Genomic DNA, 13,820 nt, shown 5'->3' on the forward strand with positions numbered 1-13,820 from the left:
GCTGTGAAAGAATTCACAACTAAAAGAAGAGATGCAGAGAGGAAGTTTATTTTACTTTCCAAGAGAGGAAAGGGCCAAGTATTGCTAGTCAGTATAGGGCAGGGAACAAAGGGTGACCTGCTCTTTTAAGCTGTAGCTGTTGCCAAGAAACAAGGAAGGGAGAGGGAGTTGTGTTGAAGTTGAGCAGATACCAGGGGTTGTCTTGAAAAGTTATAGTTTGTTTGCTTTCCAGGAGATAGTCCAGCACATGTCCTAGGAGGTGTCTTATCAATATTTTTCCCAAGCCTGTAAAACATGCTTAGAGCAAAAGTTATGAAGAGTTTAAAAGAGGCTTGTTTGAAGGGAATAGGGGAAGGGACTTTTCTATGAACTAGAGACTTCTTGGTGAGAACTATCCCTGAGTTGTGAAAACAACAGGGAGGAGGGGGATACAAGAATGTAGCCTTGAGAGTAGCTTTTGTCCCACAGTTTGAACAGAGGAGTTGTTTGAATCAGAGGAGCCAACAATCTTGGGGTTTAATTACCAGGTGCTTCTCATAAATTGTGTTAGGCCACAGCAAAGAAAAGGAGAGGCCCTTTTCTGTCTTTACAGAGAGCATTTTTTAAATTAAAAGAATTTCCCTATAGAGCATTATTTGTCTACTCAAAAAAGCAGTCACATTATTGGGTCCGGAGTAGGCTAATCATCAGAACCATTTGGGAATTATTATTATTACTTCTTTTGTTTGTTAATCCTCACCTAAGGATATTTTTTCCATTGGCTTTTTAAAATTATTGTTTTAAACATATGTATTACATATGTCTCCTTTCCCCCCATTGATCCCTCCCTGGCCACTCCCCCTGCCCCCCCAGGACAAGCCCCCACCACACCAGTGTTCGAGTTCATTGGTTATGCTAATATGCATGCATACAACTCCCCTCCCCTGCATTCCCTCTGAAGTTTGACAGTCTGTTCAGTGTTTCTCTGTCTCTGGATCTATTTTTGTTCATCAGTTTATGTTGTTCATTATATTCCACAAATGAGTGAGATCATGTGATATTTATCTTTCTCTGAATGGCTTATTTTGCTTAGCATAATGCTGTCCAGTTCCATCCATGCTGTTGCAAATGGTAAGAATTCCTTCTTCTTTACCACAGTGTAGTATTCCATTGTGTAGATGTACCATAGTTTTCTAATCCACTCATCTGCTGATGGGCACTTAGGCTGTTTCCAAATCTTAGCTATGGTGAATTGTGCTGCTATGAACATAGGGGTGCATATATCCTTTCTGACTGGTGTTTCTAGTTTCTTTGTATATATTCCTAGAAGTGGAATCACTGGGTCAAATGGGAGTTCCATTTTAGTTTTTTTTGAGGAAACTCCATACTGTTCTCCACTGTGGCTGCACCAGTCTGCATTCCCACCAGCAGTGCACGAGGGTTCCTTTTTCTCCGCATCCACACCAGAACTTGTCCTTTGTTGATTTGTTGATGATAGCCATTCTGACAGGTTCCACATTGTCGATTTGATTGGTATTAAAGGAGGCAATAACATACAACGGAGTCAAGACAGTCTCTTCAATAAATGGTCTTGGAGGGAAATTGGAAAGATTCATGCAAAAAAATGAAACTAGACTACCAACTTACACCATACACAAAAATAAACTCAAAATGGATAAAAGACTGAAACATAAGATGGGAAACCATAAAAATATTAGAGGAATCCACAGGCAGCAAAATCTAAGACATATGCCGAAGCAGTATATTCACAGATATAGCTCCTAGGGCATTGGAAACTAAAGAGAAAATAAACAAATGGGACTACATCAAAATAAAAAGCTTTTGTAGAGCAAAAGAAACCATCAACAAAACAACAAGAAAGTCCACTGCATGGGAGAACATATTTGCCAATGTTATCTCTGATATCAATCTCCAACATTTACAGGGAACTCATACAACTTATCAAAAGGAAGAAAACAACCCAATCAAAAAATAGGCAGCAGACCTAAATAGATACATTTCGGAAAAGGACATATGGAAAGCCAAGAGACATATGAAAACATGCTCAAAGTCACTGATCATCTGAAAGATGCAAATCAAAACGACAATGCTGTACCATGTCACACCTAAGTGATTTTGTTTGTTTATTTTAGTTATCATATATGTTTTGTTTGAAATGTAAACAGCTTAAACAACAGAAATAGTTGTTTATAGAGAATGGAAGGGAGGGGGAGAAACAGAAATATTTCAGTAAGTGAGACACATGGATTGGTTGCCTCCTGCAGGCTCCCTGACCAGATCTGGGGATCGAACCTGCTGAAGCTCTGTTCACTGAGCCAAACTGGCGAGGGCCTGAGTGTGTTTTGAAGGAATAGCGGAATCAGCCAACATGGTAATTCACATAACCTAAAAAGGTGGTTGTTAAAGACACGTGCTGTCATGTGGTTCAGGTTGAGTTATTGAAAGAGATTTACAAACGGAGTTAAACAACTATATTTCATTCTAAACCCTGCCATTTTCCAGCTTTGTATTCTTCAAACGAGCCATCAAAGTACTCTGAGCTTGTTTCTTTCTCTTTTACATGAAGGAATACTTGACGACTAACTTTTATTTTTGGAAAATCAAAGAGAAAGCATGGTATGTTACGACAACAATAATAGCAGAAATACTATCAAAGATAATGATCAACAATAATTGTGCAATAAAAATAGAAACAAGGTTTGTTTAGCATTCACTAAATTCAGTATGTTAGATGCTGTTAATGTATATCATTTGTTACATTACCATAACCATGTCAGATATTTAAAATTAGTGTTTCTATTTTAGAGTGAAGAAAAGAGAGAAATATTAAATTATTTACCCAGTTCATACAGTTAGTTAATCGAGCGGGCACCTTCAGGTTTGTCCAAGGTAGTTGCTAAACATTATGTATTGTCTCTCCACTCCCTATAAATTGGGGATACTTCTAAGTGTATACTTTTAAGCAAGACCTTATCATAGGATAATCTTGGTACCTATTTATTAGTCTGCTGTTAAAGGAGCTTGCCTTCTAGTTCAGTGTTTTGTACATTCAAGTAAATGAGACAGTAAATGCTTGGAGCCTATACAGACCTGGTCTGTCAGGTTACACTTCTACATGGTGAATTGAAAACATGTTTTGTTTGAAATGTAAACAGCTTAAGCAACAGAAATAGTTACTCACATTTTCAATTTCATATGTTAAGTTGGTGTGTCTTCATAATTTTACCTGTAGTCACATATTTATGCAATGTCTTCTAGATGGTAGTGTTTAGAAAATATAGCACCATCTGGTATAATTAGGGAATAGAGGTCAAATGATTTATGCCTCACATATCTTCATGATTTAAAGTTTATTAAAATTATCAATTCATCTGAAATTTGAATTAAATGATATATTCTGTGGACAATTTTTCCCTATGTAGATAATTTGCACAAAAGATTTGTCCTAATGCAAAAGCAGCTCAGTCACTATGAACAGAACATGCCATTAATATGTCACTAGATATTTAATCTGGCAGATGATCTTCATAAAGACTGACCCCTGGGCACACATATTTTTTTTTCTCTAATTGGGAATCTTTGAGAAGGTAAATTTCAGATTTATATTATTCATCCTATATAATAAAAGGCTAATATGTAAATTGACCAAACAGCAGAACGACGGGTTGCTATGACACGCACTGACCACCAGAGGGCAGACACTCAATGCAAGAGCTGCCCCCTGATGGTCAGTGCACTCCCATAGGGGGAGCGCCGCTCAGCCAGAAGCCCTGAGCTGGGCTCACGGCTGGCAAGTGCAGCAGTGGTGGCAGGAGCCTCTCCCGCCTCCATGGCAGTTGAACATTCCCCGAGGGCTCTCAAACTACGAGAGGGCGCAGTCAGGCTGAGGGACGCCCTCCAAGTACACGAATTTCATGCATCGGACCTCTAGTATTATTATAACTGTTTTATGAGAGAAAGGACATTTTATTTCTTCAAACTACATTTTCCTTTATAGGAAGAGAAGAAAGGAGATATTTTTGTTGCATGTGTATTTCCTGATTTTTTTTTCATAAATGTGACATTTTATCTGGTGGAAATACGCAAAGACAATAATTCTGATTCACTAATTTTTCAATTTTATTTTCCAATTAATATATTTTCTTCTAATTTCCTAATATTTAACTGACTATTTTTTTATTATAAGAATGATGACATCATTGTATTCACTTAGGAAATGAATTATGGTCATATGCTTTTAGTATGCTTAGAGCCATATATTTTAAGGCACCATAGTTATGGATTTTCATTGCAACACATAACTGGCAATTACTGTGAATATGCCTTGTTTGATTGCCCTATGGATAACCTCAAATGCACTTCCATAAACTTTGAAGTTTAACAGAGATATATTGATTTCTTAATTTAATGGAAAATGTCTGTGTAATATAAAATAATGGATTCATTTAATGTAGTTACATCTAGGAATACAGATCTCTATATCTCATGTCCTACACATGCTTGAAGTAAAGACTAATCAACAAGAGGTTGAGGAGAGCATAACCATTTGATGCTGCATGGTGAGGCTACAAGAATCAGCTCTTAGCATTTGGAATTCCTATTTAGGTACACTTGTTAGATTGTTTATTATCATTTCCTTCTTTGTTCAAACACATCTAGTTTAGAAAATATATTTTTGGTTTTTAATTTTATAGTGCTCCCTTTTATTACAAAGTAATAATGAAAAGGCTTCTAAGGTGACTGAGAGGTACATTTTCAGCTTTAATTTTAGTCCTTTTTTTCAACATCATCTAGAATGGTCATGCTAGAAATGATTTCAGGGGATAGAACTCAAATTCTCATACATCATCAGTTCATTCCTATGAATCATTGATTCATGTGATCTTTAGAGGTGGAGAGTAAATCTCAGTCTTGGAAAATTGCATGCTTTCATTAGTTTATAATACAATTAGGCTATTATTTCTGTTGTCTTTATAGGTAGCAGTAGCAGCTTCGTGAAGCTATTTGTTAACATTTTATTGGTAAAAGCACTCCCAAGAAAATGTGCACAAAAGTTGCTGCTATATACTCCATCTAAAAACACATTTACTATGAGAATATTTTTTGGTACAAGAAATGTTGGTAATTGAGAGTTTTTCTCAACCAGTTATATCCATTACAGTTGGTTCAGGATTCAACCTAATACCCAGTGATTGTGGCTAACTGAAAACAAAACAATAATTCAGAGATGTATGCAGGCAGGAAGTGGAGCAGGGTGTTACCAGCAGACTCTGCCAGGGAGGGAGTGAGGGTGGGTATCAGGTGCCACATCAGCAGGACCCTCTGTATTCTGCCCTCACTTCTCAGTTCTCTGTGCATCGCCGTTGAAGTTTCCCCAGTCTCTGAGTAGCCTAGCTTGAGACACAGGTCTGAACTTTTGGCTCAGACATTTACGGTCAGAGCACAAAGTCAGGAGCATCAATAAAACCAATCTGTAATTCAATATCTTATTTGTCACACTCAAACAATTTAATTTGTGTTTGCATCAGCCAGCTGCATTTGGCTGTCATTTTAGGCACTACTTTTGGGTGAGAATTTCTCTTTTTAAACAGTGTCCCAAGCCACTTAAAAATTACTAAGGTGGAGAAAACAATTGATTATTTAATCTGTAATATATATCAAGATCTGATCAGTGGTATATGGATGCACATACTATTAAGGAGTCTAGTCTCTCAATGTGAAAAGTATTATTTATTATTATTAAAAAAGTAGCATATACATCTACTAGTACGATTTAGATGTTGTTTCTCTCCCTTAAAACCTTCCCCACCAAAAATATTAAATTCAAAAAAGTGCCCTCATAATATGCACATAGCTATTTTGGGACTTAACACACTGTGGATGTTTATGTGGCCTGTGTACCTTCTAGATTCTAGAACAAGGTATACATTTGAAGACAGTCTCCATTACCTTATTATTATTTCTAGTACTTACCGGAGTTATCAGTAATAAAGCAGAATGTTTCCCCTTGTTAATTGGCCAGAATTGTCATTGAGTAGCATGTTCTTTACTCAGTAAGCATGTTCTGAATAAGTCTGTATAAGACCCTGTGCTTGGATATAATGATCAGTAAGTGGGATGGCCTTTTTAAAAATCTTACCTAATAACCGACAAACATGTAAATTGATTGTATAAGACCTTGTGCTTGGATATAATGATCAAAAATCTTACCTAATAACCGACAAACATGTAAATTGACCATCCCTCTGCTATGCTCACCAGCCAATCAGGAGAGTATGCAAATTAATCCAACAAAGATGTTGGTTAATTTGCATACATAGGGGTGAAGCGGCAGAGTGAAGACTGAAGGCTCTGTCTGGAACCGCGAAGACTGAAGGCCTGGGTCCCGGGTGCTGGAGGAAAACTGGAGCTGGCAGCCAGAGGAAGTAAAGGCCTATTGCACGAATCTCTTCGTGCAACGGGCCTCTATTATATATATATTTTTATTGATTTCAGAGACGAAGGGGGAGCTAGAGAGAGAGGGAGAAGCATCAATAATGAGAGAGAATCATTGATCAGCTGCCTCCTTCACACCCCCTACTGGGGATAGAGCCCACAATCTGCCCATGTGCCCTGACCAGGAATCAAACCCATGGCCTCCTAATTCTTGGTTTGGCACTCAACCACTGAGAACACAGGCCAGGCTGGACTATGGTCTTAAGTCTAGTGGGGGACACAGACAATTACAAGGTCCTGAAAATAAGTGGGAATTTGAGTCATTAAATGTTTTCTGAAGAAAAGTTACATCATGGTGAACATTTTCTGAGAGGATCTTCACAGATGTTATCTAATGTTTTCCTGGCAACATTAAATGTGTTGTTTATAGTAATTTAATTTTCGGGTGAGTTTAGCCTAAAATTTACTTACAGGTTTACATTACCTTATTTATCTCATGTTATAGAAATTGTATACTTGATGTCATAGCAACAAAAGCAACATAGTGCTGGGAACATGTTTTTTATGAGTGTGTCAATTTGTTGGGAATAATTACCAATGAAAACACTGGTATAAAGTAACTTATGAAAAGAGTGTTGTCTCTAAATATATCTTATTCAATGGATATCATATCTTAAACTGCTTTGCTGCTTTTCATGTTCTTTCTTGGATCTGAAGACGTGCATTTATAATAATAAAGTTGTAAAAATCAGGAAAATAATATGAATTTAGTTTCAGTACTCCCAAGGCATATAAACTTGTTTGCTTAAATTTTAACATTACTATAATTTGATTACAAGGAAATAGGCTTTTAATAATCTATAGGTATTTGCCTCTCCATCTTCATGAAATCACAAAGAATTTTGCTGTTATTTTACTAAGGCCCCTATTAGGAATCAATTCCTCAAAACACTTCTCTGCTATGTAGACCTAATCTCACAAAACTGGCTTTATTGGATAAGGAGATTCTGGTCTAGAGAATCTTACTTTTTAAAAAATTTTATAGGAACTTCAGTTCTCAGTTAAGTGCCTTTTTTAGAGGTATCCATTCAATAATTGACCACTTTTCAAATTAGTTTCAGAGTATGAGTATGCAATAACTGTCTTTCCTCTTTACCGTTAATCTTCAAAATGATCTTTATAAAAAATGCTCACGTTCATTGATAGAGAGGTGATGCAGAAACTCTAGAAACTGAGTTTATATTAACTTACATAAGTAATTTCCAAAGCCACCACTCATAAATATACTTAATTATCTATGTTTGGGAGCATCTGGTAAACTTAGGTAAATTAGATGCCTTCATAATCTATACATCTCATTTTTCCTTATAGTTAGAAGTAAGCTTCCTAGAAAAACATCTCCAAGGCCTATTATTTGCCATAAAATCAATTTCATTAAAAGTACATTAATATAAAATCTGTGTTAAAATTGTTCCTGCACTCAAAATTTATCATTACTCAATGCAAAAATAAAAAAAGATACAAAGTTAATACTGATCAAGTTATCAATAGTACAGGAAGCATAGTAACCAAGAGCAGCCTTTTAAAGACCACAATCCTTTACAAATGAACAAGAATATAAATACAAATAATCTGTATTCATTAAGCATTCCAGGAAGAAGTTTTATTTTTCAAAATATTGTTACTGTACTTAATATTATGATAGACACGTGGGAACAATAAATTAGCATTTGTTTAAAAAGAAACGGTCAAGTTTGTATTAAAGAAAAAACACTATGAAGTGTTCTTAAAAAGGAATTGTCTAACTGACATTATAACATCACATTATGTGTGATCTAATTTACACTCTGAGTACACTTACGATTTCAGAAAAAGTATAGGGGCTAGCATTGATAACTGTCTTCTTGTATAAGGGGTTTATGAAATGTGAAAGAATGGCTTATAATGAAGATCATGCCTGTTTAAATTGCGTATCGAAACAGTGTCCAGAGTCAGAAAAAAAAATAAAATTGTATCTATCTTGGAGAAAAAGTGGAGCCTAAGAGTGGGTTATAGGTAGTGCTCATAAATGACGTTAAGTATGGGCTACCAAGCAACATTTTGGAATACCTTGAGAACTCAGGAAATAAGTTTAGACTTTATTAATATGATTAAAATTGTGTTGTAATAAGCAGTAAAGGAAATGGGGCAAAATTCAGCCCCCCCCCACAAATTTAAACTGCACATTGACCAATTCTTTTCAATCTGACATGTCCGTATTGCAACACATGATTGCAAAGATTTATCTTCTATATTGATAAAAGACAATCTTTAATTATGATAATATGCATAAGATTTTGAAAAATCAATAGCTCAATTGTCTAGCTTTATTTGTTGGAGGAGAAAAAGGTGGATTTTTCCACCTACATGTATGAAAATGTTTTCAGTGAAAGTGGAAGGGAACTACGTGGAACCTATAAAGGAGGTAGAAACAGTGATTATGGCAAAATAGAGACAAAGCAGAGGATTTTTATAAACAAATGTCAAGGTTTATACCCCCCAAAATTGGGGAGAGTAAAGGCACTGTGTAATAGTCACAGAGTCTTGTTATTGAATAATTTTCTTTGACTCAGTTAAACTTTTCTCTCTGTGAATGTTGCCTCAGCTTGAATTTTAGCCCGTGGAAATAGAATGATAACCACTGTTTTGAAGCTTGGCCCATAAACATCTTTTTTTCTGTTCTAGGGCTTGTCAGCCTGGGGAGATGTTACTCACTAAGGGGCATTCAGCAATATCTGGATATATTTTTTATTATTACATTGGGGTATGATCTATTTGAATCTAGCTGGGAGAGGCCTCGGATGCTGCTGACCATCATACAATACACAGGAGGGTCCCCACAACAAAGAATATTCTGATTTAAAATGGTAATGGAATTGAGGTTGAAAATCCTGCTCTACTCTGTCTTCCTTATTTCAGCATATAGATGTCTCCAATAAACTCGGACACCAGCTGTTAAAAAAATATTGTGAGAAAAGTAAATTTTTATATTTTTATTGATTTCAGAAAGGAAGGAAGAAGACAGAGAGATCTAAATATCAATGATGAGAGAGAATCATTGATTGGCTGCCTCCTGCATGACTTCTTTTGGGGATAGAGCCTGCAACCCTGGCTTGTGCCCTGACTGGGAATGGAAGGAAGACAGAGAGATATAAATATCAATGATGAGAGAGAATCATTGATTGGCTGCCTCCTGCATGACTTCTTTTGGGGATAGAGCCTGCAACCCTGGCTTGTGCCCTGACTGGGAATGGAACCATGACCTCCTGGTTCATAGGTCAACACTCAACCACTGAGCCATGCCGGCTGGGTGAAAATTTCAATTTTTATTATGGTTTTACCATAAAATAGTTTTATTATTTATGTTTTATTTAGTGCAGTTGGTGTTTAAACATATTACTTTTTTTTTGGGGATAGATCCTGCAACCCTGGCTTGTGCCCTGACTGGGAATGGAACCATGACCTCCTGGTTCATAGGTCAACACTCAACCACTGAGCCATGCCGGCTGGGTGAAAATTTCAATTTTTATTATGGTTTTACCATAAAATAGTTTTATTATTTATGTTTTATTTAGTGCAGTTGGTGTTTAAACATATTACTTTCAGGTATAAAATGGTGCTTAGACATTTTTATACCTTGCAATGTCATAATCCCACTAATTCTAATAAATATCTGTCACCATGTAAACTTACCACAATATTATTGTCTAAATTACCCTTCCCATTTAAAAATATTTTAAATTTAGTGTAGTAACCCTAAGGCTACTAGATAGATAGATAGATAGATAGATAGATAGATAGATAGAAAGATAAACTTGTTGATATGCACATGAGTATCATAAGGTACTTCTTTCAGTGGAAGGTGGCCGGATGAAGAATTTTGAAAATAGAAAAAAAGAGAAAACTATAAACCTACCGCAATCAAAGTAAATATTCCACTTGATTCACAACGCTTACATTTTAATTTTGAATGATAATATTTTAATTTTGAGTGGTGTTATAGTGAAATGTTGGAGGAAATAGACACTTTGTTAAGAAAAGAGCAAATTAAAATGTCTACAGTTGATTTTTTAATTGTATACTAAACCTTAAAAAGATGTGTGGTCTAGTTTGAATTTATATCAAGAAAATATTTATGCTATTATATCTTAGTAATATTTCTCATAGGGAATGCTTGTAAGCACCACAATTTCTGAATACAAGACAGTTAAATAACCCCTTTTGGGGTTATTTCTACCATTAACTATCATTGGTATTTTAAAATGATCTGTCATATTATGTAGAACTAGAGACATGTGAGCTCAAAAGGACTTACTGTCCAAGAAGAGATCAGTGGTTATTTCTAGATAGTTTAAGTGAGCTTTTAATATCCTTACATCTGTATTCTGAATGTTCTTAAACATGTTATTCTGATAATCATAAAATCTTATTATAGAAAAATTGGCTTTAAAAAGCTGCTGTGTCTGAATCGGGTCCAAAGTATAGGGCCTCAGAGAAGTGCTGCAGGACTTCACTTGCATGATCACCCACCCACGTTCACTTGCCTTGGAACCGTTTTAAATTTACCTTTTGCTTAACTCCTAACCCAAACATTGTGGTTGAGGGTCATAGTAAAAGGCCAAGAAAAATGGCTTCATAGTAATAATCAATGCATAGAAGATCTGGAGAGGCTCAGCTGCTCCTAACAAAAGACCCAACTCATAGTGGCTCACACAATACAGAATTTGTTTTGCTCATATAAGAAGAAATCTTGTTCATTCATGTTACAGATGGAAGAATGTCCTTTTTTAAGGATGAATATTCCATAATATTCCATTGTGTGTGTGTGTGTGTGTGTGTGTGTGTGTGTGTGTGTGTGTGTCTCCTCTATTGATAGATACATGGTTTGTTTCCATACCTTGGCTATTGCGAATAATGCTGCAATGAACAAGTGGATGCTTGTGTCTCTTTGAAATCCTGATTCAAATTCTTTTGGATACATACCCAGAAGTGGAATTGCTGGGACATATAATAGTTCTATTTTTTTAGGAACCTCCATACAGTTTTCCATAACTGCTGCACCATTTTATATCCCACCAATAGAGTGCAAGGGGTTTAATTCCTCCATGTCCTTGTAAATACTAATACTAAGTGAAATAAGCCAGCCACAGAAAGACAAATCCTTCATTATTCCACTTGTGCGAGGTATCTAAAATAGACAGACATATCAAAAGTCCACTCATATCAAAAGCAGAGCTAACCATTGTTGATTTCTCTTTTGACAATTTTAAGCAGATAAAAAGTAGAGGATGTGTATTGCATGCCCTACGCAAACAACTGTACGGGTCATTGGACATTCCTTTCAGTGCAGTATTGCTGTACAGGCTTTCATTCTCCGATTGGTGTGCCATCTGTCTGGCTCTACTCTCTATATTCCCTTCATCTCCAGATTTTTGCTCAAACTGCTTCTCTTATATTCTTCTCTCATAGATTTGGGGAAGTAAAATTTTCAGCCAGAAAAATTGATTTTCCTATGGTAAGCTTGACTAAAGCAAACATATGCAATCAATATATTGAGAGAAACATAGACAGACATCCTCTTTGTGGGCTAACTGTGTGGCCTGGAGCTCTGGATGGGTGGATAATTTTGTTGGGAGGCAAGCCATGGTTTATTTCTAGCTCTCCTGTATTTTTGTCCTTAATATTTTTGAAAGATTAGGAGTACTAATAAACTGTTCCATGAATAATATTGACATATCATGTAGACATTTAGCTACATTGCAATTAAATCCATTTAAATGAAATCTAAGGTATTTTAACTATTTTCATAGCAGAGTGGCTAGAATACTTGGTCTAACTACTTAGGTTTGCAATCTGCTTATGTAACCTTGGACAAATTGCTTAACCTGTTCATTTTATTTTTTATTTTTATATGTAGAATGGAGATCTCAATACTATACAGTTGTGGTTACAGAGAAAATTTATGTGAAGATCAAGTAAACATCCAGTTGTTTATTACTATTGAGAAAAATATAGTATCTCCATGATAAAAACAATGATTAATAATAGATATCATTGTTTATAAGCAAATCCTGGGATCATGCTATGCATGTTAACTATTTATTAAATGAATTTAGAACTCAAAATTTATTGTTTAAGTTTGAAAACAAATTAAGACTTAAAATATATGTTAATGCCTTTTAATATTTTGTTAGTATATGTTGGTCAATATAGTTAAAAGAACTTTATGTACCATAGTTTTACCTTCTTCAGAAACGAAAGTATTGAAAGTCTAGTAATTTATGTGACTTTTACAAGTTAACAAAGCTATATGGAAGAAAATGTCTTTGGTTTAAAAAAATTAGCAAATTTTAAAATTTAGAAAGATGACCAAAATGTAATTGGTCATTTAGTTTGAGGATTTATATGTAATCATAGTACTTAAAAACTACTGAATAGCCGAAACCGGTTTGGCTCGGTGGATAGAGCGTCGGCCTGCGGTCTGAGGGGTCGCAGGTTCGATTCCGGTCGGGGGCATGTGCCTTTGTTGCGTTACTTAAAAACTACTGAATAGGCAAAAACCTATACTCAAAAAATTGAACGTTACAAATTTTATTCTGGAAATTTGCTATCATGAATAATCCTTAAAAGTTAAAAATACTTAAAATAATAATGACATATAGCATTTCTCTTTTAATAACATTTATGTGCTGACACACTGCACTGTCTGTGCTTTACATCTAATTCTACCATCACTGTTAAGTGATGGTTTAATTTAATATCCTTTGTCTCTGTCTCTCTCTCTCTCTTCTCTTTCTCTCTCTATCTCCCTTCCTCCCTGCTACTCTCTCTTGCTTTCATCCCCACTCGCCCTTTAATACTAAAACATTACCTATATATTGTTTTGCCTTCTTTCAGCCAGATTTCCACAAACAATATCCAAAATATTTAGCATATCTGATTGTAATTTGTTTAATATGATAATACTAGAGGCCTGGTGCATGAATTCTTGCACGGGTGGGGTCCCTTGGCCTGGCTGTCAATTGGGGCCGATCGGGGCCGATCGAGGGCAGCTGGCTGGGGGAAGGGACCACGGGTGGTTGGCCCGCTGTGGGAGGTTTGCTGTGGGAATGCACTGACCACCAAGGGGCAGCTCCTGCATAGATCATCTTCCCCCTGGTGGTCAGTACATTTCATAGCAACTGGTCGACTGGTCATTTGGTCACTTAGGCTTTTATCCTATCTAATAAAAGAGAAACATGGTAATTAGCGTATGACCGCTACCCTTCCCATTGGCTAATCAGGGTGATATGCAAATTAACTGCCAGCCAAGATGGCGGCCGGCAGCCAGGCAGCTGGAAGCGAAC

The sequence above is a fragment of the Myotis brandtii genome, unplaced genomic scaffold (assembly GCF_000412655.1).
Source record: "Myotis brandtii unplaced genomic scaffold, ASM41265v1 scaffold440, whole genome shotgun sequence".
Lineage (NCBI taxonomy): Eukaryota > Metazoa > Chordata > Mammalia > Chiroptera > Vespertilionidae > Myotis > Myotis brandtii.